Source organism: Phyllobates terribilis, unplaced genomic scaffold (genome assembly GCF_046119375.1).
Source record: "Phyllobates terribilis strain yellow unplaced genomic scaffold, ASM4611937v1 Scaffold_2__4_contigs__length_985480577, whole genome shotgun sequence".
Taxonomy (NCBI): domain Eukaryota; kingdom Metazoa; phylum Chordata; class Amphibia; order Anura; family Dendrobatidae; genus Phyllobates; species Phyllobates terribilis.
The window spans coordinates 672,002,700-672,029,583 of record NW_027362762.1 but is presented as its reverse complement, the minus strand read 5'-3'; positions in this window follow the sequence as shown (position 1 = coordinate 672,029,583).

Sequence of the window (26,884 nt, the reverse complement as noted above, 5' to 3'; positions counted from 1 at the left end):
CTCCCGCCGGGGAGGTAGATTTCCGGATAAATCCCCGGGTCAGATTCTCCTCAATATATTCAGACATAGACCGGGTCTCAGCAGCGGACAACGGGTAAATACGCCCATGGGGAGGAGTAATGCCGGGTAACAGGTCGATTGGGCAGTCGTATGGTCTATGAGGGGGTAATGTCTCTGCCTCCTTTTTATTAAAGACGTCCGCATAAGACCAATAAGGAATCGGAAGTCCAGGTAGATTAGATGGGGTAGGAGAAAGACGGACAGGATGGACGGGAACTAAACAAGTCTTATGGCAGTCCTGTCCCCAGCGAAGGACTTCTCCGGTCTGCCAATCAAGCATGGGTGCATGTCTCTGAAGCCAAGGTAGGCCTAGCAAGAGGGCGTGAGAGAGTCCAGGCAGAACATGAAAGAAGATGCTCTCAGAGTGCAGCATTCCCACCTGCAGAGTAATGGAGTCGGTGATGAGTTGGATGGGACGTGGTAAGAGGCCCCCATCCACGGCAGCGACAGATAAGGGTACAGCCAGAGGTTTGGTGGGAATGCGGTATTTTTCTACCAGGGACTGAGAAATGAGATTCCCGGCGGCTCCAGAGTCAAGTTGGGCTAGTTCAAAATAACGGTTCTCCCCGCAGATGATAGAGACCGACAGCAGCAGAGATGGAGAGGGTTTATTCTTGTCTAGGACGACCTCTCTGAGCGATCCTAGACACAGGCGTTTCCCGACCTCTCCGGGCAGGTACGGATCCGGTGCTCCTTACTGCCACAGTAGAAGCAGCTCCCCTCAGCTCGGCGTAACTCTTGACGGGTTTTGCGCCTGGGGAGTAGCGGGAGAAGAGACGGGTTTCTGAAAGGTAGGGGCTAGACGTGGAAACCTCCTCTCACGGGTGACCTCTTTGGCGCGCTCCTGGAACCGGATGTCAATCCGGGTGACAAGAGTTATTACGTCGTTGAGAGTGGTAGGAATTTCCCGACCGGCGAGTTCATCTTTAATACGGCCGGACAGACCCACCCAAAAGACAGACACCAGGGCGTCGTTATCCCAGGCTAGCTCCGAAGCAAGGGTACGGAACCGTATGGCATATTGGCCCACGGTGAGATTTCCTTGATGGAGGCGTAGCAGGGATGATGCGGATGAAGTCTTCCGTCCGGGTTCGTCGAAGGCTTTCCGGAAAGCCGTGAGAAAGGCTGGCAGGTCGGACATCAGGGGTCTCCTCTCTCCCATAGAGGATTTAGCCAAGCCAGTGCCTCCCCCGTGAGATGGGACATAAAGAAGGCTACTTTGGCCCTGTCGGAGATAAACTGGTGGGACAGGAGTTCAAAGTGCAGGGTGCACTGGTTTATGAAGCCCCGAGCTTGAGCGGGATCGCCTCCAAAGCGAGGAGGTGCAGAAAGCCGGGGTCCGGGGCAGGATACCATGGTATTGGTGGGCAGCGGCGCTGCCGGGTTGCGAGTCATGACACTAGCGGTGGTTGCTGGTGGAGCAGTCAGAGTGTCCAGGCGAGAGTTGACATTCCGCAGGTGACTCAGGATGGACTCCTGTTGGGACCTCTGCCGGGACAGTTCATGACATAGGTCCGAGAGCGAGGGAGCTTGGGTGCCACCGGGTTCCATGGCCCGAGCAAACTGTAACGGGTCTGGGAGGTGGAACCACAGAGCAACTATACAAAGGGGCAGTCCTTGTAAGGAAGCGGGTGACACCCAGGGAAGGCAGGCAGGCAGTCACGGCAAGTGACGGGGACAGTCTCTGGGTAAGAGGGCAGGAGGTCACGGCAAGAGACGGGGACAGTCTCTGGGTAAGAGGGCAGGAGGTCACGGCAAGTGATGGCTAAGCCTCCAGGTAGGCCAGCAGGCAGGTAACGGGTGGACGCTCCCAGGTGAGTGGGCGAGAGTCTCTGGACAAGCGGGTGATCACAGAAAGTGACGGCTGAGCCTCCAGGTAGGCAAGCAGGCAGGTAGCAGGTGGACGCTCCCAGGTGAGCGGACGAGAGTCTCTGGACAAGCGGGTGGTCACAGCAAGTGACGGCAGAGCCTCCAGGTAGGCTAACAGGCAGGTAACAGGTGGATGCTCCCAGGTGAGCGGGTAAGAGTCTCTGGACGGGCAGGGGGTCACAGCACGTGACGGCAGAGCCTCCAGGTAGGCTAGCAGGCAGGTAGCAGGTGGACGCTCCCAGGTGAGCGGGCAAGATTCTCTGGACGGGCAGGTGGTCACAGCACGTGATGGCAGAGCCTCCAGGTAGGCTAGCAGGCAGGTAGCAGGTGAGCGCTCCCAGGTGAGCGGACAGACGGATCCATAGACAGACTGGGAGGGCTGGTAGGCAGACTGTCAGACCGCAGGAATAACAGCAGATAGACACGAGTCAGGCAGGTATCAGACAGGAAACTGGCAGGTAGCTGGCAGGTAACTGGCAGGTAACTGGAAACGGGACCTGAGGGCTGAAGCAGAGTGATGAACTATGCTACAACATTGCTCGGGCACCACCATTTTGGAGGAGGTGCCTTATATATGGAGAGGTCCTCCGGCCATTGGCCGGGGACTCCTTAGGACGGCGCGCGCGGCCCCTTTAAGAGAGGGGGAGCGCGTGCACGCGCGCCCTAAACACAGTGACCGGGAAGGAGCGCGCGCTGCCAGCAGAGCGGGAGGAAGACGCCAGGCAGGGAGCGGAGAGGTGAGGGGAACAGCGTCCCTGCCTAGCAGGAGGCAGGGACGCCGACGCTACACTTGTCAAGTTAAGGTGACTTTTAAGATGCAATGCTCCTCTGGGAAATATGCAAATTGTCTCTTCAGAGATGAAGTGAACTAGAACTCTATTGTCACCTATTGCAAGTGGCAATACTAAAAGTCAATATTTATTCTCCAATGTGCCTTGACACATGACTTAGTATAATAACCAAAACCAAAATCTCAATCTGCAGACACTGTGTTTCGGAGTATTGCCCCTCGTCAGTGCTGAAGGCCAAACGGGACAAGTGAAGAAGACTGAAAACCTGTTGGGATTTAAAACTGGACCAGAACTGTGACTACTGGGCAGAGAGCTGCACTGAGAAAGGGCTTGGTGAGTACATTTATATTTATATTGTTTTAAAGTAGCAAAATGGTCACTATTTTGTTGTATTTGCACAAGGTGAATTACAACATTTTTTATATGTATTACTATACTTTTTGCACAATAAAATGCACCTAGTTATAAGACACACCAGAAGTTTAGACAACAGAAAACAAGACATTTTTTTTATCAGCTTCCATTCTTGAAATGACTCATAACAACGATTGTCGGGCAGGTTGAGAGAGAATTGTGTAACTATGAAAAGCTTCAGAATTCTCTGTAACGTATTCTGTTCCTTATTACATACTGCCTCACATCCAGCATCAAAGGCTGAAGCCAAAAATGTCCACCATCCCTAACAGCACCATAGCATCAATTCTGGCCCATTTCTCTGTGCTTAAAAGCCCAGGAGACCTGGTCCTTTAAATACTTTATTATTGTTAATTATGAGATGTATAAATATCACATTCTGTCTAAAAAGATCTTTTCATTAAAGAAGCTGTCATGGTGCGGAGGGGGAAATGTTGCTTGCCACTGCCAAATGCCCATCACTACACATTATAGGATGCAGTGACATTTTAACAACATTGACCCCTCTTGATAAAAATGAATCTTATTCAATGTATGGAATCTATTTACAAATAAACTACATACTTGTATAAGCTGACAGGGCAGAGTGAATGTAAGGATTTACAAATACAGATTTAGAAATTGTTAAGAGTAAAACTGAATCAGAATTTCCACGATTATTCATGGCATTGCCACAAGATTTTTTAACAACATCTTCTTGCATCAGTTACTGGTAGTGATGGGAGGACCCATGGTTGTTCGGGTCCGTCGGGTTCGGCCAAACTTTAAAAAAAAGTTTGGTTCAGGTACCAGAAGGGTACCTGAACTAGAAACCGAACTCTGGGCATTTCCCACGTTGTCACCTGCGTGACAGTACGGGAATCACCGACTCTGGGGACGGCCAATATCCATGGACGCAGCCCAGTCTGTGAATACCAGCCCTCAGCGGTCTGCTTTAGCTTGGCTGGTTATCAATAATGTGGGGGGGGGGGCATTGCTGTTTTTTTGTAAATTATTTACTTAAATAATTAAAAAAATGGCCTGAGACTCCTCTATTTTTTATAACCAGCCAAGCTAAAGCTGACAGCTTTACCTGCACTGGTTATCAAAAATAGAGGGGAACGCACATCTTTTTTTAATTTATTTTTTTACACACTGCGCCAGCCAATTACAGCTATGCCCATACTTGACATGGCTGTGATTGAGCCGGAAGTGCCTACACAGGAAAGCTTGTTGATTGGCTGCGCTGAAGCCTTTCAACAAGCTTTGTTCGGGCTGCAGAGCCCGAACAGTAAACACAAACTTCCGGGAGATGTCCGTGTTTGGGGTTCATGTATGGACACTAGGTGTCCAGTACGAACCCCAAACTTTACAGTTCAGGTTCAGCCTCGGACTCCTGTGTCCGGTTGTAGTGTCCTCAGCCAGGGCGATTTCTGCTCAGCTCCAGCCCCTGGTCTTCAGCTACTGTTCCTACAGAGCTCCTGCTGTATCTTTCCCTCTCCAAGCTCTGACTCTCCTAATCCCGCCCCAGACCCAGTTTATAAGGGCAGATTCCTCCCCTCCCAGGTCTGGGCGGGCAGTGTTGCATGCTTAGGGCTCCTGACCAGAGAAACCTCCCACTTGCTCTCAGACATAATATTTCTATTATTGTGGCAACCAGACCCCTGGGGTGCCACATATGGATACCTGGTCGCCGCCGCCATAAGATTGTGGACAGCTTCCATTTCCACGAGCCTAAAAGGCCAAATTTCAAGTGCAAGCAGCTGTCAAAAATTTGGCAGTATAGTATTGCAGCCTGTGGGTGGGTGGGTGTGTGGTTGGATGCATACTTGCGCTTGCATTCAAAGGAATTTGGTAGGGACAACTGAACGCTGCACTGGGACAAGGACATGGACGATGATTGTTGCAAGTCTACAACGACAGGTGCATGGCGGGAGGCATCTTCGCATGCGCCAAGCATTACTTATTATGGACACACTTTTAGGCAGTGACCTGGGAGTCAAAGATGCTTCCAGAGGTCTTCCCCATGCTGTTCCCATGTCTTTTAAGCACTGTATGCATGTGTCTGATGATGTGTCAGGAGGAGCTCGTCCATCACTGATGAACATGATTTTGAAGAAAGTTTTTGATATGGGCCAAACTGGGACAATTAGATAAGTGTGTTGAGGTGATAGGCCAGTCTAAAGAAATTGTTTTTTAGGGCAAGCTTAAAACTATGGGTATTGGGAATTAATCTGATTGTCCTGGGTAGTGCATTCCAAATAATTGGCACCGCACACAAGAAATCTTGGAGACGGGAGTGGGAGGTTCGGATTATGGAGGATTTAAATTTTAAGTCATTAGTAGTAATGAGCGAGCACTAAAATGCTCAGGTTCTCGTTGCTTGGGTCGAGCAAATTGGAATGCTCAAGTGCTCGGACTGAGTAACGAGCCCAATGTAAGTCTATGGGAAACTCAAGCATTTTTCTGGCGCCCCCCCCCCCCCCCCCGGCAGTCTGCAGAGGGCCTAAAAATTTACAAAATCCTTGGGAACAGTGCTCAAATGACATGGGAGCAGCATGGGAAAGATCCTGGAAGCATTTCTGACTCCCAGATCACTGCTGTCAACAATGTTGTCAGAGGTATTACGCCACTTTTACAGACTCACAATAAAACATACAAAAACGAAACAAAAATGGATTTTCCTGGGAAAAATTTTAAGGAACATCCTTTCCAGGGTAATGACTTGTATAAAAAGCAAAATACATAACCAAGAACAAAAATGCTCCGCCAAACCCTGGGCTATGTTCACATGTAGTGTTTTTGAGGAATTTTTGCACTTTTGCAATGCTTTCAACGGTGAAAAATGCATTCACTGGGAAATGTCATTTTAACATTTTACTTCCTTATCTGGCCATGTGGTGTGTGAGACATGATCACACACATCCTGTTTCTTTTATGAAGGAGGGACTCTGAAAATCATAAACACGACTTTTATAAAGCCTTCAGGCGACCCTTACTATTCTTAAACGGCCAACAGTTGGCTATGCTTTGTTGTTCCCATTATTAACAAGTGGGTCTCCTATACTGTAATTGCACATGCAGTGACAGCAAGGGCTGCCAAAAAATTGGACGCACCCCAATACTCCTTGCAAAAGACATAGAGGAGGGTCTCAGTAAATAAAATGTTCCCATTATAAAGAAGTGGGTCTCCTATAGTGGTAATGCCCATGCAGTGACTGCAAGGGCTGCCAAAATTTGGGAAAACTTCCAATACCAGTTTAAAGACACATAGAGCTGGGCCACAGTAACGACATGTTTCCATTAGAAAGGAGTGGGCCTCCCATACTGTTTGCCTATGCAGTGAATCTAACAGCTGCCAAAATTTAGAGGAACTCCAATGTCCATTGCAAGGGATGTATAAGTCAGAGGGCCTCCTGAAAACAATGTTTCCATTATTAGGAAGTGGTTCTCCCTTACTGTTTGCCTATGCAGTGAATGCAACAGCAGACAAAAATTTGGAGGAACTCCAATGTCCCTTGCAAGAGATGTAGAGGTCGGAGTGCACTCCTGAAAACAATGTTCCCATTTTTAGGAAGTGTTTCTCAAATACTTTTTGCTTATGCAGTGAATGCAAAAGCTGCAAAAAATTTGGAGGTACTCCAATGACCTTTGCAAGAGACGTAGAGGTCAGAGGGCCTCCTGAAAACATTGTTCCAATTATTAGGAAGTTGGTCTCCCATACTGTTTGCATATGCAGTATATTCAACAGCTGCCAAAAATTTGGAGTAACTCCAATGCCCCTTACAAGAGATGTAGAGGTCGGAGGGCCTCCTGAAAAAAATGTTCCCATTATTAGGAAGTGTGTCTCCCATACTGTTTGCCTATGCAGTGAAGCAACGGCTGTCAAAAATTTGGAGGAACTCCAATGCCCCTTACAAGAGACGTAGAGCTTGTGGGCCTCCTGAAAACAATGTTCCCATTATTAAGAAGTGGGTCTCCCATACTGTTTGCCTATGCAGTGAAGCAACGGCTGCCAAAAATTTAGAGGAACTCCAATGCCCATTGCAAGAGACGTAGATATGGTGATATAGTACATATTGTGGTGATTAGAGATGAGCGTTGTTCTACTCGAACTGTTCGCCAATTTCAAATTCGAGCTGTTTTGGGTGGTGTTCCAGCCGTTCGGCGAACACAAACAATTTGAGAAAAATTCGGCTGTTCGAGGTTATGTTCGATAACTGTTCGTGCACCAAAATCATAACTGGATTTTTTCTCAGTAATGATGAAAATTAATGTTAATACGCAGTTTGAGTGTACAGCGGGGTGGGGGGAGGGGCAGGGGATGGATCTCTGCAGGAACAATGAAGATCTCCATTTTTTTTTTCTCTTTCCCACATTTACAGTGGGGAGGTGCAATCTGTCAGCCTATCAGCAGCGCACACACGGAGCGAAGTGCTTTTTTTCACACAAGCAAGGGCATGTGTCATTGGCAGTGTATGTCACATGTCCTTGCCCTATAAGACCAAGCCATTTTCCCCGTCGCCACCATTTTCTCACTGCTGCAGCTGCGTGTTAGACGGCACCGCTGTTGCTGTGTGCGCTATACCTTGTTAATTTCAAGCCAATTTTCGCACAAATCTACAGATAGCTTGTGAGTAGGGAATAGTTGTGATTGCAGTCCTTTTAAGGACTAGGTTACAGCATTTCCTACGACTTTTATCAGGCAGGTCTGTGCTCTTAAATAGATAGATTGTGGGAGTAAAGACTAATTGCAATTGGAGTCCTTTTCAGGACTAGGTTATATCAGTTCCTATCAGTTTTTGCCAGGCAGGTCTGTGCCAGTGCTGTGCAAGTTTTTTTCACAGCATTTGGCTGAATCTAGCAAAGCTAATCCTTTTTGGCCTATTGCAGAGTGTGTTAGTCAGTGGAGTAGCCTATCTGTGTTGCAAGATATACCACCTGTGTATAGAATACCAATTTTTTTACTGCACCTAGTGAAGTAAAATCTTTTGGGCATAGCATCATTCTATTAGTCCATCTATACTGACCTCCATCAGGTTGCAAATTGAATATAATTTTTTTCTGCATCTAGCTCTGAAAAAATATTGGGCTTCTAGCTGTGTGTGGGACTTGTTGTATTAGTCCATCTATACTGACCTCCATCAGGTTGCAAACTGAATATATTTTTTTCTGCATCTACATCTGAAAAAATATTGGGCTTCTAGCTGTGTGTGGGACTTGTTCTATTAATCCATCTATACAGACCTCCATCAGGTTGCAAACTGAATATATTTTTTTCTGCATCTACCTCTGAGAAAATATTGGGCTTCTAGCTGTGTGTGGGACTTGTTGTATTAGTCCATCTATACTGACCTCCATCAGGTTGCAAACTGAATATATTTTTTTCTGCATCTACCTCTGAAAAAATATTGGGCTTCTAGCTGTGTGTGGGACTTGTTGTATTAGTCCATCTATACAGACCTCCATCAGGTTGCAAACTGAATATATTTTTTTCTGCATCTACCTCTGAAAAAATATTGGGCTTCTAGCTGTGTGTGGGACTTGTTGTATTAGTCCATCTATACTGACCTCCATCAGGTTGCAAACTGAATATATTTTTTTCTGCATCTACATCTGAAAAAATATTGGGCTTCTAGCTGTGTGTGGGACTTGTTCTATTAATCCATCTATACAGACCTCCATCAGGTTGCAAACTGAATATATTTTTTTCTGCATCTACCTCTGAAAAAATATTGGTCTTCTAGCTGTGTGTGGGACTTGTTCTATTAATTCATCTATACAGACCTCCATCAGGTTGCAAACTGAATATATTTTTTTCTGCATCTACCTCTGAAAAAAATATTGGGCTTCTAGCTGTGTGTGGGACTTGTTCTATTAATCCATCTATACAGACCTCCATCAGGTTGCAAACTGAATATATTTTTTTCTGCATCTACCTCTGAAAAAATATTGGGCTTCTAGCTGTGTGTGGGACTTGTTGTATTAGTCCATCTATACTGACCTCCATCAGGTTGCAAACTGAATATATTTTTTTCTGCATCTACCTCTGAAAAAATATTGGGCTTCTAGCTCTGTGTGGGACTTGTTCTATTAATCCATCTATACAGACCTCCATCAGGTTGCAAACTGAATATATTTTTTTCTGCATCTACCTCTGAAAAAATATTGGGCTTCTAGCTGTGTGTGGGACTTGTTGTGTTAGTCCAACTATACTGACCTCCATCAGGTTTCAAACTGAATATATTTTTTTCTGCATCTACCTCTGAAAAAATATTGGGCTTCTAGCTGTGTGTGGGACTTGTTCTATTAATCCATCTATACAGACCTCCATCAGGTTACAAACTGAATATATTTTTTTCTGCATCTAGCTCTGAAAAAATATTTGGCCTTCTAGCAGTGTGTGGGACTTTCTCTATTAGTCCATCTATACTGACCTCCATCAGGTTGCAAATTGAATATAATTTTTTTCTGCATCTAACCCAGCCAATAGTTTTGGCCTAATACCACAGTTTGGCCACTCAGCTCTGCTCGGTTCCCATCCATTGTTTTTTTGTGCAAACAACTCCAGAGTTGTTAATTAGTTAACCACCAAAATGAGTGGAAAAAGGCCTGCTGCTGGTGGAAAGGGGAATAGGCGTGTTGGGAAGGGGAAAAAAGGTTGTGTCCGTGGGGTAGGTGTTAAAGCAACAGTAACATCTACAGAAGAAAGACCATCTTCCAGCCAAACTAAAATGTCTACTTCTTTTAGCGGACAATGTGATAAGATCCCTTTCTTACGGCCACGCCAATCGCTACAAATTCCAGATGAGGCACAAAAACAGCAGGTGCTTCAACGGATATCAAGTGCTCCTTTAAGTGGGCTCTCCTCCACATCAACTTCAACATCACAAATACTCCAGTCCTCAAAGGTGTCACCCCAATCGCACTTGCTTCCTCACAGCTCCCAAATCTCCAGCTGCCCGTCTGAGTATGAGGTAGAACAGATGGTTGAGTCTGCAGAGCTGTTTACTCATACTATAGCCTGGGAATCAGAGGTCGACTCCAGCGCTTCTGTGAATCCAGACGAGGAAATCATCTGCACTGATGCCCAGAATCTTTATGAGTCGGATCCAGGACCAGACGCAGAAGGTTCTGACCATAATGTAGACCCTCATTCCCAAACTGTAACTCCTGTTGGTGGAGACAATGAGGAAGACGATGATAAGACTCAAATACCTGATTGGAGCGACAACTTTAGTTTTTTGTCAGGGCAGGAACAGGTTGGCTCTGAGGACGACGGGTGTGATAACGCACAGGGTGATGATGATGAGGTTGGAGATCCCACTTACTGTCAACCCACAGTCAGCCAAGAGATGAGGTCAGCAGAGGAGGTGGAGGAAGATGCTAGTGACGACGAAGTCAGGTTGCGCCTTCCTGGACAGAGACGTAGTACTGGAAGCACATCAACAACTGCATCCTCAAACACAACTCTGCCTCTCACCACAAGTCGTGGTGGCTCTTCAGGTCGCATGGGTGCTAAGCCTTGCATAGCCTGGGCATTTTTTCAGATCGATAAAGATGACCCAACTCGTGTTATCTGTAACATTTGTCAGCAAAAGCTAAGTAGAGGCCAAAAAATACATAGTTTGAGTACTTCATGCATGAACCGGCACATGGACATGAAGCATAAGTTGCAGTGGGAAGCTCAGTGTGCTACAATGCGGCCTAGCCGGCCGGGCCAACCACCGTCTGCCATATCTTGTGCATCCGCGGCCTCTTCATCCTCTGTGACTGGGGGGACAGCAGTCACCCCTGTTTTGGGGCGCAGACCTGCCACCTCTTTACCCGCAACAGCCAGCGTGATTGGCAGGTCATCATTTTCTTTGGAGGTGGTAACACCAGCTGGTGTTGAGCGCTGTCCGACATCGATAGCACCACCTTTGGATCAAGGCAACCTAACATGTCCGCCTGCATCTTCCTCACAGACCGGCAGTTTGCCGGGGACACCCTTATCAACCCCGTCTAAGCACAATAGCCAGCCCTCGGTCCCTCAGATGTGGACAAGTAAAAGACCATTTCCTCCTAGCCATGAGAAAGCTAAGAGGTTGAATTTCACCATCTGCAAGTTCTTGGCTACAGAAATGCTGCCTTTCCGCCTGGTGGACACAGAGGATTTTCGAGACCTTATGTCCGTCGCAGTGCCCCAGTACCAGATGCCCAGTCGGCACTACTTCTCAAAGAAAGGTGTGCCTGCGCTCCACCAGCATGTCGCACACAACATCACCGCTTCTTTGAGAAACTCTGTGTGTGACAGGGTGCATTTCACCACAGACACTTGGACGAGTAGGCATGGACAGGGGCGTTACATGTCGCTGACTGGGCACTGGGTAACTATGGTGACAGCAGGACAAGGGGCTGCTGTCCAAGTCTTGCCGTCCCCACGAGTTGTGCGTCAATCCTCTTTATGTCAAAGTTCCTCCACTGCTTCTGCCTCCTCAACCTCCTCTCGGTCTTCCACCTGCACCCAAAGCCTGTCTGGTCATGCCACAAGCTTTCTAACTGCGCAGAAGGGATCCTGCACACCTCCTTACTATGCTGGCAGTAGGGCTCAACGTCATCAGGCGGTTTTTACATTGAAATGTCTGGGAAATGTGAGTCACACAGCTGAGGAGTTGTGGTCAGCTCTGGAGAACCAATTTCATGAATGGTTGTCTCCACTGGACCTGAAACCACGGAAGGCCGTGTGCGACAATGCTGCAAACCTGGGTGCGGCCCTTCGCCGGGGCAATGTCACACACGTGCCTTGTATGGCTCACGTGTTGAACCTGGTTGTCCAGCAATTTTTAGCCCACTATCCCAGACTAGATGGCCTTCTGCAGAGGGCACGGTCGCTGTGTGCTCACTTTCACCGTTCGCATCCCGCAGCTCAGCGACTTACATCTCTACAGAAGTCGTTGGGCCTGCCACTTCACCGGCTAAAATGCGATGTGCCTACCCGGTGGAATTCAACTCTGCACATGGTGCAGCGACTGTGGCAGCACCGACAAGCCCTGTTGCAATACGTTCTGACGTATAGCCTGGGCCAACGAGATCCAGAGGTGGGGCAAATCACGCTGGATGAGTGGTCTCAGATCAGGGACCTATGCACCCTTCTGCACAGTTTTGAAATGGCGACGAAGATGTTTAGTGCTGACGATTCCATTATCAGCATGACTATTCCGGTGATTTACATGCTGGAGCACATGTTAAACAGAATTCGGAGTCAGGTGGTGGCACAAGAGGAGGTGGAGGAAGTAGAGGAGGAGGATTTGTATTCGGAAGGGCTAACATCTGCAAGGTCCAGACGGTCGGCAGCACCAAGACGGCAGGCATGTGAGGGTGGGGGAGATGGTTTCACCAGGGCGCATGGTAGCAGCCAAACTAGTGAGGAAGGTGCAGGAGCCCAGGAAGAAGTGGAGGACGAACTGATGGAAGACTCATCAGATGAGGGAGACCTTGATCACATTTCTGTTGTGCGAGGTTGGGGGGAGAGGACAGAGGAAGGAAGCATGATTGTTACCTCGCCACCAACACAACAGTGACTTGGTGCTCCTGGATGCGCAACACACATGAGTGCCTTCTTGCTGCACTACCTGCAACATGACCTTCGAATTGTGAGAATTAGAAATAATCCTGACTACTGGGTTGCCACACTGTTAGATCCCCGGTACAAAAGTAAATTTGCAGAAATTATTCCTGCCATAGAAAGGGATGCACGCATGCAGGAGTATCAGCAGAGACTGTTGCAGAATCTTACATGTGCTTTTCCACAAAATACCAGTGGTGCACGTAGTGAATCTCACAGTTCCAACTTGCCAACCGTGGGACCGTCAAGTGTTCAGCACTCAAACCGTAACAGAACCACAGTATCTGCTGGTAACATCAATTTTGCGGAATCATTTCACCACTTTTTTAGCCCATCCTTTGCAAGGCCACAGGAGACAAGAAGTCTGACACATAGTCAACGCCTAGAGACGATGGTACAGGAGTATCTCCAAGTAAACATTGAAGCCACGACTGTGTCACTGGACCCTTGCTCTTTTTGGGCTTCCAATCTGGATAAATGGCCGGAGCTAGCCACTTACGCCTTGGAGATCTTGTCATGCCCCGCAGCCAGCGTTCTGTCTGAACGTGTGTTCAGCGCTGCTGGTGGTGTGCTGACAGATAAGCGCACGCGGCTCTCCACTGATAATGTAGACAGACTCACGTTCATAAAGATGAACAAATCATGGATCCGAAACGACTTTTCTACCCCTGTGTCATCCTGGGGAGAGTAAAAGCTTGATGATTGGTTAAAATCACCCTACCAACCGTTTTAAGCTTTCAAATTACTAATCATGTTTATCTCTATCTTGGCTGGAAAATAATTTGGGCTTTGTAGCAGTGTGCAGCACTGATTCTATTAGGCCATCTATAATAAGCTCCACCAGATTTAAAATTACTAATCATGTTTATCTGTATCTTGACTGGAAAATAATTTGGGCTTTGTAGCAGTGTGCAGCACTGATCCTATTAGGCCATCTATACTAAAGCTTCACCAGATTTAAAATTAATAATAATTTTTAGCTGCATCTAGCCCGGAAAATAATTTTGGGGCTCCGAGATGCACAAGACACATAAGTGCCTTCTTGCTGCACTACCTGCAGCATGACCCTCATATTGTCAGAATTCGAAGTAATCATGACTACTGGGTTGCCACACTCTTAGATCCCCCAAACTTTTCGATCAACCTTTTCATTTTAATAAAGACCAAAAAAATGGTCATTTTTGAAATTATAAGCATTAGCAGGTTGTTAGAAACTGAAATCAAACAGTTTTCAACTCAAAACTTTATTCTAGGTGATGTTACATTTTCACATAGGACCCCTTGTTCGAAAGGAGCTTCTGAACTCTCTCGTCCTTTGAATTTGTCAGGTTTTGGATGGTTTCTGCTTCAATTGTTTTGCATGAGGACAGAATACCCTCCCAGAGCTGTTGCTTAGATGTGAACTGCCTCCCGCCATCATAGACACTCATTTTAATGATGCTTCAAAGGTTCTGAATGGGGTAGAGGTCAGGGGAGCATGGGGGTCACACCATAAGTTTGTCCCCTTTTATGCCCATATCAGCCAGAGATGCAGATGTTTTATGTGCAGCATGAGATGGTGCATTATCATGCAGAAAAATGATCTTGCTGTGAAATACACGGTTCTTCTTCTTGAACCATGGCAGGAAGTGCTGTTTGAGAAAATCCACATACATTATGGAGTTCATCTTTAGCGCCTTCAGGGATCCTAAAGGGGCCGACAATCTCTCTCCCCATGATTCCAGCCCAAAACATTACTCCACCTCCTCCTTGTTGGCGCTGTAGCCGTGTTTGCGTGGGGTGTCCATCAACCAGCCATCCTCCACTCCATCCATCTGGACCATCGAGCGCTGCACGGCACTCATCCGTGAACAAAACAGTTTTGAAATCAGTCTTCATGTAATGTTTGGCCCACTGGAGCCGTTTCTGCTTGTGTGAAGTGGATAGAGGAGGTCGACAGGATGGCGTATGCACAGCTGCAAACCTCTGAAGGACCCTGCATCTTGTTGTTCAGGGGATGTTGGAGGCACAAGCAGCTTCAAAAACTTGTCTGCTGCTATGACAAGGCTTTTTTGCCGCTGCTCTTTCAACCTGACGTAATTGCCTGTAGGAAAGAGTCCTCAATTTGCCCTTATCAGCACGCACACGTGTGTACTGTGAATCAGCTACATACTTCTTGATTGCCAAGACACTTCATCCTGATCATCGCACAATGTTGATTGTAGTCATGCCTTGACCTAAACACTCCACAATTTGTTGCTTCTCAGCAGCCGACACATCCTTTTTCTTTCCCATTTTGGCAGAAAATGTAGGCTGCTTAATAATGTGAGACAGCCTTCTTAAGTAGTCTTGCCTTTCATTGGACACACCTGCCAAACTAATTAGCACAGGTGTCTGCAATTGCTTACAGTGATATAAAGAGCCCTGACACACATCACCATCAATGAGTTTAACTGACAAACAAACAAATTCTTCCCTTATCACTCCTAAACACTTTTTGCATAATAATTTGGAACACAGTGTACATGTGCTTTTCCACAAAACACCAGTGGTTCACGTAGTGAATCTTACAGTTCTAACTTGCCAACCGTGGTCTGTATGGAGTTGTTCAATAAAGGGCCCAAAATTAAGATAACATAGATGGGAGAGGTCTCTATGTATAGGAATTCCTAAGTATTTGATACTCTGTGAGGGCCAGGCAAAGGGAAAGTTGGACTGGATGGAATCCTATATGGATTTGGGGAGGGAGACATCGAGGGCCTCAGACTTCACTGCATTGATTTTAAAATTTGACCATGTAACAAAGTGATCTATTTCAGCCATAACAGCATGGATGGATATATGTGATTGAGTGATATATACTAGGACATCATCAGCAAATAGAGAGCACTTGTACTCGGTGCCTCCCACCTCAATCCACCTAATATTGGGGTTATGGCGAATTGATGAGAGCAGGTGCTCCGTCACTAGGATGTATAAGAGAGGGGACAGAGAACATCCCTGCCTTGTCCCATTGGTGATTGTGAAAGGTGATGAAAATGTTCTGACGCGCCCCCTGGGCCTTGGGACACCCGGAGCCGGACCCTTTTTGGTGGATGCTGGTGGTTGTAGTCTCCGTGGCGGCAACCCGGTTCCGTGGTTCAGGGCAGTCAAACCAGTGGCGGAACTATTTATGTGGTTTTGATGTTTAAATGTCCGACTACGCCACCCGTGGATTGCGGTCAGAGTGAACCGCCGCTCCAGGGCAGACCGCTGAGGCTGGTGTTGTGGGTGCAGCAGAGCGTAGCATAACTCCCCACGGGAGGAGTATAGCCTCAGGGCAGTGTATGCGGAGGATGGGGGTGATGGTGCAGGGCAGCAGCAGTAATGACACGGAGTCAGTGATGCAGTCCAGGGCCTTTACTCACAGTTCTTATTATCCAGACCACGTCTGCAGGTAACGGCTGCCCACGTCGTACTGTGCTCACCAGGTGAGGGGCTCAGACAACTCCCAGATAACTTTGGAGCGCTTCACAGGACCCCCTTTGTGTGTCCTTTGTCTTGCCTTTCTTACCAACCCTTCTGTCCGGCTGCCTCGGGCCTCCTCTTGGTAAACTTTCGGTTCGGTGTTCGAGTTTTTCGACGAACCCGAACGATTTGCAAAAAATTCGGCTGTTCGAGGTTATGTTCGATAACTGTTCATGCACCAAAAGCGTGTCCTGCATGTCTGGCGCTATTTAGAGCACCAATCATGCAGGGATTGTCTGCCACTCACTGTAATGCCACAGCCATGGTGGTTGTGGCATTACAGTGATTGCCCAAATCGATGGTAACAGTGCCCACAGTGAAACATGAAAAGCCGGCAATTCAGCAGCGGCATACACCGGTACCCGACAATTTAGAACAGAAAGAATAGAGAATCACTCATAGATTAGATAGATAGAAACATGTCAGTCACATATATATGAAGTACAATGACAGTGTTGCTTACTGTACTTGTCATTTAGTGTAAAGGATTTATTAAAAAAAATAATAGTGTTTTCATGCATCGTCTCTTTAAAAAAGCCGACCGGCAATTCAGCAGCGGTACCCGACAATTTAGAATATAAAGAATAGAGAATCACACATAGATTAGATAGATATAAACATGTCAGTCACATATATATGAAGTAAAGTGACAGTGTTGCTTACTGTACTTGTAATTTAGTGTAAAGCATTTATTAAAAAAAATAATAGTGTTTTCATGCACCGTCTCTTTAAAAAAGCCGGCCGGCAATTCAGCAGCGGTACCCGACAATTTAGAATAGAAGGAATAGAGAATCACACATAAATTAGATAGATAGAAACATGTCAGTCACATATATATGAAGTACAGTGACAGTGTTGATTACTGTACTTGTCATTTAGTGTTAAAATAAAGGATTTATTTAAAAAAAAATTGGCGTGTGGTTCCCCATAATTTTAGGCTCTAGCAGAGGTTAAGCAGACGGCTGGGGCAGATGTTTGAAGCCTGGTAAGGGGGTAATACCCACGGAGCTTCCCAGGCAACTAATATCTGCCCCCAGTTGAATACCTAGCCTTTACTAGCTATTAAAATGGGGTCCCCCCAAAAAAAATGACGTGGGGTCCCCCCTATTGTAATAGCTAGCAAAAGCTAGGCAGACAGCTGGGGGCTGATATTAATAGCCCAGGAAGGGTGCCAAGAATATTGGCCCCCTCCCAGGCTAGAAACACCAGCCGTCAGGCGCCCCAGAAATGGCGCATCCATAGGATGCGCAATTCTGGCACTTAGCCTCGCTCTTCCCACTGCCCTGTAGCGGTGGCAGTGGGGTAATAGGGCTGGGGTTGATGTCAGCTTATAATGCCAGCTGACATCAAGCCCAGGTTAGTAATGGAGAGGCGTCTATAAGACACCCCCATTACTAACCCCATAGTCAAAGTTAAAAGAAAACACAAACACCCAGAATAAAGTCCTTTAATTGAAATAAAGACTCAATACTTTGTTGTTCTAAATTAAACCATACTTACAATCACGCCCATTCCAGCTGAAGCCAACGATCTCCTGCAATAAAAGAAAAATAAAAAAGCAACATCATCCTTACCTTTCCATGGTTCCCACGACAGCTTCAGCTCTGCTACATCGAGATGACAGGCTGGACCGCAGCAGAACGCTGCCATCCAGCTTGCCATGCTGCACACACTGAGAAGCGCAGGCTTGCTTGCACTCCTCAGTGTCTCGCTATGACGGCATAAAGATGAGGCAAGTTCATGTCCAATGAACTCGGCTCACCTCATGCACGTCACTGACAGTGTGGGAAAATTCTCCTGCACTCAGCGCTTCAGCGTGAGAATTCTCCCACGCTGTCAGTGACGTGCATGAGGTGAGCTCATGTCCAATGAACTCGGCTCACCTCAGGCACGTCACTGACAGCGTGGGAAAATGCTCCTGCACTCAGCGCTTCAGCGTGAGAATTCTCCCACGCTGTCAGTGACGTGCATGAGGTGAGCTGAAATCATTGGACATGAACTCACCTCATGCACGTCACTGACAGCGTGGGAAAATTCTCACGCTGAAGCGCTAAGTACAGGAGAATTCTCCCACGCTGTCAGTGACGTGCATGAGGTGAGCCGAGTTCATTGGACATGACCTCGGCTCATCTTTTTGCCGTCACAGCGAGACACTGAGGAGCGCAAGCATGCCTGCGCTTCTCAATGTCTGCGGCATGGCAAGCTGGATGGCAGCGTTCTGCTGCGGTCCAGCCTGTCATCTCGATGTAGCTGAGCTGAAGCTGTCGTGGGAACCATGGAAAGGTAAGGATGATGTTGCTTTATTATTTTTATTTTATTGCAGGAGATCATTGGCTTCAGCTGGAATGGGCGTGATGGTAAGTATGGTTTAATTTAGAACAATAAAGAATTGTGTGTTTATTTCAATTAAAGGACTTTTTTCTGGGTGCTGTGTTTTTTTTAAATACTTTACTAGAAATTCATGGTGGTCATGTCTAATATTGGCGTGACCCCATGAATTTCGGGCTTAGGACCAGCTGATAATGCCAAGCTGGCCCTAACCCTTTATTGCCCAATGAGCCACCGCACCAGAGCCCTGGATGAGTTGGGTACAGCGCCAGAAGATGAACGCACCATTTTCCGGGGTTACTGCGGACTGCAATTTGCAGCGGGGGGGGGGGGGGGCAGAAAGCTTGGGCCTCCCAGCACTGCGAATTCCAGCCCCCAGCTGCCTAGTTGTACCTGGCTGGACACAAAAATAGGGCGAAGCCCCACGTATTTTTTTTTAAAATTATTTCATGACATTCATGAAATAATTAAGAAAAAAAGGGCTTCCCTATATTGTTGTGTCCGGCCAGGTACAAATAGGCAGCTGGTGGTTGGGGGCAGCCCGTTCCTGCCTGCTGTACCTGGCTGTACACAAATATAGTGCGAAGCTCCACGTCAATATTTTTTTAATTATTTCATGAAACTAGATGGTGGCCCAATTCTAACGCATCGGGTATTCTAGAATATGTATGCGGCAGACCGGGCGAAATCAGCATAGCGGTGTTTAAATTTGGCGCCAATATCGCTGACTGGTCGCGGCCAGCAACCGCGACCAATCAGCAAAGTGGTGTTGAAATTTGGCGACTATATCGCTGATTGGTCACGGCCGGCGGTCGCGACTAATCAGCAGAGCGGGGTTTAAATTTTGCGCCAATAATGCTGATTGGTCGCGGCCAGCGAACGTGACCAATCAGCAGAGCGGGGTTTAAATTTTGCGCCAATAATACTGATTGGTTGCGGCCGGCGGTCGCGACCAATCAGCAAAGCGGTGTTTAAATTTGGCGGCAATAATGTTGATTAGTCGCGGCCGGAAATTTGGTGCCAACAATGCTGATTAGTCTCGGCCGGCAACCGCGACCAATCAGCAGAGCGGGGTTTAAATTTGGCGCCAATAATGCTGATCGGTCACAATCGCCGGCCGCGACCAATCAGCAGAGCGGTGTTTAAATTTGGCGCCAAAATCGCTGATTGGTCGCTGCCGGCAACCGTGACCAATCAGCAGAGCGGGGTTTAAATTTGGCGCCAATACTGCTGATTGGTCGCGGCCGGCAACCGCGACCAATCAGCCGAGCAGGGTTTAAATTTTCGCCAATGTTGCTGATTGGTCGCGGACGGCGACCGCGACTAATCAGCAGAGCTCTGTTTAAATTTTGCGGCAATATTGCTGATTGATCTCGGCCAGCTACCGCGATCAATCAGCATTAAATTTGGCGCCAATAATTCTGATTAGTCGCGGCCGGCATCCGCGACCAATTAGCAGAGCGTTGTTTAAATTTGGCGCCAATCTCGCTGATTGGACGCGTCTGGCAACCGCGACCACTCAGCAGAGCGTTGTTTAAATTTGGCGCCAAGCTCGCTGATTGGTCGCGGCCGCTATTTAAATGTGGCGCCCAAATCGGTGATTGGTCGCGGGCAGCGTCCGCGACCAATCAGCAGAGTGGTGTTTAACTTTAGCGCCAAGATCACTGATTGGTCGCGTGCCGAGAGCGCGACCAATCAGCGAATCGTATTGGTGAGGACCGGGGAGCGCCGCTGCCTGTGCGGATACTTCCGCTGCGAGAAGTTGGGAGATGAGCGACTGCTCGCAGCAGAAGTATCCCGACCCGCAGCGCCGCTCCCCGGTCCTCCCTTCACACCCTAGCCGCTGATGTCCCCACAGTATCCGCATGGTGTTACAAAGGTCCGGACATTTGTGTTAAAAATCGCTGATTGGTCGCTGGTGCTGCCCGCGACCAATCACCGATTTGTGCGCCAAATTTAAATATCGGCCGCGACCAATCACCGATCTTGGCTCCACATTTAAACACCGCTGTGCTGATTGGGCGCCGACGCTGGGCGCGACCAATCACCGATTTTAGCGTCCGCGACCAATCAGTGATTTTTAACAGAAATGTTCGGACCTTTGTAACACCAAGCGGATACTGTGGGGACATCAGCGGCTAGGGTGTGAAGGGAGGACCGGGGAGCGGCGCTGCGGGTCGGGATACTTCTGCTGCGAGCGCCCGCTCATGTCCCTGGTTCTCGCAGCAGAAGTATCCGCACAGGCAGCGCCGCTGACATCCATGCGGCTAGGGTGTGAAGGGAGGACCGGGGAGCGGCGCTGACATCCAATTGGTCGCCGACGCTATTTAAATGTGCCGCACAAATCGGTGATTGGTCGCGGTCTTGACCTGCGACCAATCACTGATCTTGCCGCCAAAGTTAAACACTTCTGTGGTGATTGGTCGCGGACGCTGCCCGCGACCAATCACCGATTTGGGCGCCAAATTTAAATATCGGCCGCGACCAATCACCGATGTTTGCTCCAGATTTAAACACCGCTGTGCTGATTGGTCGCGGCCGATATTTAAATGTGGCGCCCAAAACGGTGATTGGTCGGGACCAATCATCGAATCGTCTTGGTGAGGAGTGGGGAGCGGCACTGCCTGTGCGGGTACTTCTGCTGCGAGAACCCGGGACATGAGCGGGCGCTTGCAGCAGAAGTATTCCGACACGCAGCGCCGCTCCCCGGTCCTACCTTCCGCATGGAGGTCAGCAACGCCGGCGGTCCTTCCGCTGCTACCGGCCGGGAGATGAGCGCCTCGCGCCGCTCATCTCCCAGCTGCTTCTCCGTCCCGCAGATGGGTCCGGCGGTCAAGGTCCTTCTGCTGCTACCAGCCGGGAGATAAGCGCCTCGCGCCGGTCATCTCCCGGCTGCATCGCCGCTGAGCTCCGTCCCGCAGATGAGCCGCTAATGGCCGCCATCTTTTTTTCAGAAATCCCGCGGTGCTGATTGGCCGCTGCCAGACCAATGAGCGACGTGGGATTTCCTGGACAGACAGACAGACAGAAAGACAGACAGACAGACAGATAGACAGACAGACAGACAGACGGGATAAGACAATTATATATATAGATAATTAAAAAAAAAATAGGGCTTCCCTATATTGTTGTGTCCGGCCAGGTACAAATAGGCAGCTGGTGGTTTGGGGCAGCCCGTTCCGGCCTGCTGTACCTGGATGGACACAAATATAGTGCGAAGCCCCACGTCAATTTTTTTTAAATTATTTCATGAATTTCCTGAAATAATTTTAAAAAATTGACGTGGGGCTTCGCACTATATTTGTGTCCAGCCAGGTACAGCAGGCAGGAACGGGCTGCCCCCAACCACCAGCTGCCTATTTGTACCTGGCCGGACACAACAATATAGGGAAGCCCTTTTTTTCTTAATTATTTCATGAATTTCAATTATTAAAAAATAAATACGTAGGGCTTCGCCCTATTTTTGTGTCCAGCCAGGTACAACTAGGCAGCTGGGGGCTGGAATCTGTAGCGCAGGGAGGCCCAAGCTTTCTGGGCCCCCCCCCCCGCTGCAAATTGCAGTCCGCAGCTACCCCGGAAAATGGCACGTTCATAGAAGCGCCATCTTCTGGCGATGTACCCAACTCATCCAGGGCCCTGGTGCGGTGGCTCACTGGGTAATAAAGGGGTTAGGGCCAGCTTGGCATTATCAGCTGGCCCTAAGCCCGAAATTCATGGGGTCACGCCAATATTAGACATGACCACCATGAATTTCTAGTAAAGTGTTTAAAAAAAACACAACGCCCAGAATAAAGTCCTTTAATTGAAATAAAGACACAATTCATTATTGTTCTAAATTAAACAATACTTACAATCACGCCCATTCCAGCTGAAGCCAACGATCTCCTGCAATAAAAGTAAAATAATAAAGCAACATCATCCTTACCTTTCCATGGTTCCCATAACAGCTTCAGCTCTGCTACATAGAGATGACAGGCTGGACCACAGCAGAACGCTGCCATCCAGCTTGCCATGCCGCACACACTGAGAAGCGCAGGCATGCTTGCGCTTCTCAATGTCTCGCTGTGACGGCATCCAGATGAGCCGAGTTCATGTCCAATGAACTCGGCTCACCTAATGCACGTCACTGACAGCGTGGGAAAATTAATATCAGCCCCCAACTGTCTGCCTAGCCTTTGCTAGCTATTACAATAGGGGGGACCCCACGTCATTTTTTTGGGGGGGTCACCCATTTTAATAGCTAGTAAAGGCTAGGTATTCAGCTGGGGGCTGATATTAGTAGCCTGGGAAGCTCCATGGGTATTACCCCCTTCCCAGGCTTCAAACATCTGCCCCAGCTGTCTGCTTAACCTCCGCTAGAGACTAAAATTATGGGGAACCCCACGCCAATTTTTTTTTTAATAAATCCTTTATTTTAACACTAAATGACAAGTACAGTAACCAACACTGTCACTGTACTTCATATATATGTGACTGACATGTTTCTATCTATCTAATCTATGTGTGATGCTCTATCTTTCTGTTCTAAATTGTCGGGTACTGCTGCTGAATTGCCGGCTGGCTTTCTTAAAGAGACGGTGCATGAAAACACTAATATTTTTTTTAATAAATCATTTACACTAAATGACAAGTACAGTAACCAACACTGTCACTGTACTTCTTATATATGTGACTGACATGTTTCTATCTATCTAATCTATGTGTGATGCTCTATTCCTTCTTGTCTAAATTGTCGGGTACCGGTGTATGCCGCTGCTGAATTGCCGGCCGGCTTTTTTAAAGAGAGCGTCTTCTGAGCAGTTTGTCAGCTTTTGGACACCTTTGATAGTGTTTTCTATGTGTTTCTATGTGTTTTTGTTTGCCTGCCATTGGCTTTAACGGTGTTCGACGGTGTTCTAAGGTGTTCGACGAACAGTTCCTCGAACATCTCGGTGTTCGACGAACCGAACCGAACCCGAACACTATGGGGGTGGCTCAACACTGGTCAACAACCAGTAATGACTGTCACCCAAAATTTGGACAAAGTGAGGGTCACGGTAAAGGCAGAGTAACATTTACTCAGCCATTTGTGCCAGACTGCAAAGAGGCAAGACTTCCATGTCCTTACCAAGAGGACAAGAGGACGACAGACAATGCTTTCCTCCGCATCATCCTCCTCTTCCTCCTCTTCCCTGTCCTCAGGCCATCCACGCTGAACAGAACGTATGACAGTTGTGCAGGTAGTACCGTCTAGAGTGCAGGAAACTAGCTCCTGATCTCCTACTCCTCCTCTTCCTCATTGTCACCCAATCCATGTTGGGATGAGATGAGGCTGGGCTGGGTAGAATTACTCTATATGGTCCCTTGCTTCATCACATCATGCTCCGCCTGCAATCCATCCTCTTTAATTGTGAGCAGAGAGTGAGTCAGAAGACAGAGAAGTGGGGTGGTGATGCTAATTATAGCATCATCGCTGCTCACCATCTTGGTGGAGTCCTCAAAGTTTTGGAGTATAGTACAGATGTCTGACATCCATGCCCACTCCTGAGGTCTTATGTGTGGAGTCTGACCTGAATTCCGACGGCCGTGTTGATGCTGGTAGTCAACGACTGCCCTCTTCTGCTCACAAATCCTTCACAACATCTGCTGTGTAGAGTTCCAATGCGTGGGGAGATCGCACACCAGTTGGTGAGCTGGAAGCTGCAAACACTGCTGAAGCACGGCAAGGGCGGTGGAAGCTGTAGCTGACTTTCTAAAATGGGCACACAGCATACTTTCACAAGCATATGCGATAGATCTGGGTAGGTTTTGTGAAACCGCTGAACTACGAGGTTAAAGTCATAGGCCAGGCATGGTACGTGTGTGAGCTCACCTCGCTTCAGAGCCGCCACCAGATTTCGGCCATTGTTACACACGACCATGCCTGGCTGTAGGTTCAGCGGTGTCAGCCACAGATCTGCCTCCTCTTTCAGAACTGTCCACAACTCTTCAGCATTGTGCAGTTTGTCACCTAAGCTGTTGCCGCTTGGCCGAGGCAGTGCTGCAGTGCTTCCAGCTTATGACTGATGTGGTCATTTCGCAGATGGATGCTGAAGAGGAGGAGGAGGTGCAGGAGCTGTAGAATGTGGGGGCAGCCCTGCTTGACCTAGGGCCCGCAATCCTCGTCGTCGGAAGGATGTGTTTCGTTCCAAGGTCTGACTGAGTCTCGGCTTCCACTATATTAACCCTGTGTGCCGTCAGTGAGATGTACCATTCCTGCCCACAGGCACTTGTCCACGTGTCCGTGGTTAGGTGTACTTTCACTTTAACTGTGTTGTTGAGGGCATGGCTAATATTGTGGGACACGTGCTCATGTAATGCGGGGACGGCACACAGGGAGAAATAGTGGCGGCTGGGGAGCGAGTACTGGGGGACGGCCACTGCCATTAGGTTGCAGAAGGCTTCCGTCTCCACAGGCCTAAAAGGCAAAATTTTGAGCGCAAGCAGTCACAAAAAGGTTTGAATTTAGCAGTGTGGCCTGTGGGGCATTGGCTGTGTATTTTTGCTTGTGTTCCAAGGATTGGGGTAGGGACAACTGCACTGGGACAAGGACGTGGACATGCTTGCTGATGGTGCTAGTTGAGAGTGTGCAATGACACGTGCAGGGCAGGAGGCATCTTCGCATGCACTATGGACAGGGGATTGGCGTGCATGCAATAGAGCGGAAGAAGCAGTGGTGTCACCGGCAGACACTATTTCTGGACCTTCGGGTTCGGCCCACTTAGTAGGGTGCTTTGCTGTCATTGCCTAATCATGCTGGTGGTGGTCAGGCTGCTAGTTTTGCTACCCCTGCTGATGCTGGCCTGGCAGGTGGTGCAAATGGCCTTTTTGGGGTTATCGGCAGAGTCTTTAAAAAACAATCATACTCGGGAAGACCTAACAGTTGTACTGGCTACTTCCGTCGTGTTGGTGATACGGGGAACGCTTCCCTGCCTTGTGTATGCGACCAGCTCACTGCTTATTCCTGCCTGTTGTGGTGTTATGCCTCCTTCCCCCTGTGTGCTGCTGTCCTCACTATGCATGTCCCACTGCCAAGTTGGGTCAGTTACTATCATCCACCACCTCTTCTTCCACTTCTTCTCCCTGGTCCTCCTATTGACTTTCTGGCAATTGTGTCTCATCATCATCATCCACCTCTTACGACAGTAATTGCACTTTCCCCCCGTTGCCTTCATTTGTCTGTGGCTGCTCAAATATTTGGGCATCACTACATGCTTTCTCCTCTTGACTCACTTGAAGCTGGCCGGATGAGAGGCCCGAATATACAAATGGAAAACTGAACAGCTCTTCTGAGTGCCCATGTGTGGGATCAGTTGTCTTCGGGCACTCGGCATGGTGGGAGGAAGGAGGATCAGGGTGAGGAATATGCGGTCCAGACTCACGGCTAATGAGACTTGACCATGTGGAAAACAGGGTGGTGGTGGTGGCTAAGTGACTGGAAGCATTATCCGCTATCCATCCAACAACCTTTTGACACTGCTCTGGGTTCAATAGTGATGTGCTGTGGTCCCCTAGCAATTGGGACAGGAATGTCGGGTGACGAGATGTGGGTGTTTGATTTGGCACAATGTCAGCTTGCCCACGGCCTTGGCCTCTGCATTCACCATCACCATCACATCCATTTTCTCTTCCTATGCCACGCACTTTGCCCATTTTAAATGGAGGACAATATTTTCCACGTTAGCTAGAAATGGCTGATTTTGGAACGCAGTTATATGTGAGATACATCTGACAGAGAACCATGGTTTTAAATAGCAGGCCTGTAATTTACTAAAACTATTCTTCTCAGAGACTTAGTTTGAATAGCTTGATCGACACACTGCAACAAAATGAAAATGTAAGCCAATATTTTTCACGTTCAGTTAAAATCTCTGGATTTTTATCGCTGTAATATGGAAAAGATCTGGCTGTATTCTGCAGTGCTAACAAGCAAATGGAGCAGAAAAAATGTGTACTCAGGATTGCTTTTTAAGCAAATAGTCAGGATTAAGATAAAAAAAAATGGCCCTGGCCCCTGATATATGGGGAATTGTCTACAAATATCTGTAAGAACAGCAGCAGTAGAAACGTACTATAGACGCACTGCAGTCTGCCACATACACTGCTTGCCTGACTAACTCCTGCTCTCACCCTCACTGCTGAAAATATGCAGCTGGATTAGTCCTCAGAAGGACTGTTAGTTCAGATGGATATATATATATGTTGTGGAATACCTATACTAAATATAAACAAGCAAATCTCTCCCTGACTCAGCAGGAGCTCTCCCTACTCTGTGCGGCCAGCCAATCACTGTAATGCCCACAATCAACATGGCTACGTCATTACAGTGAAC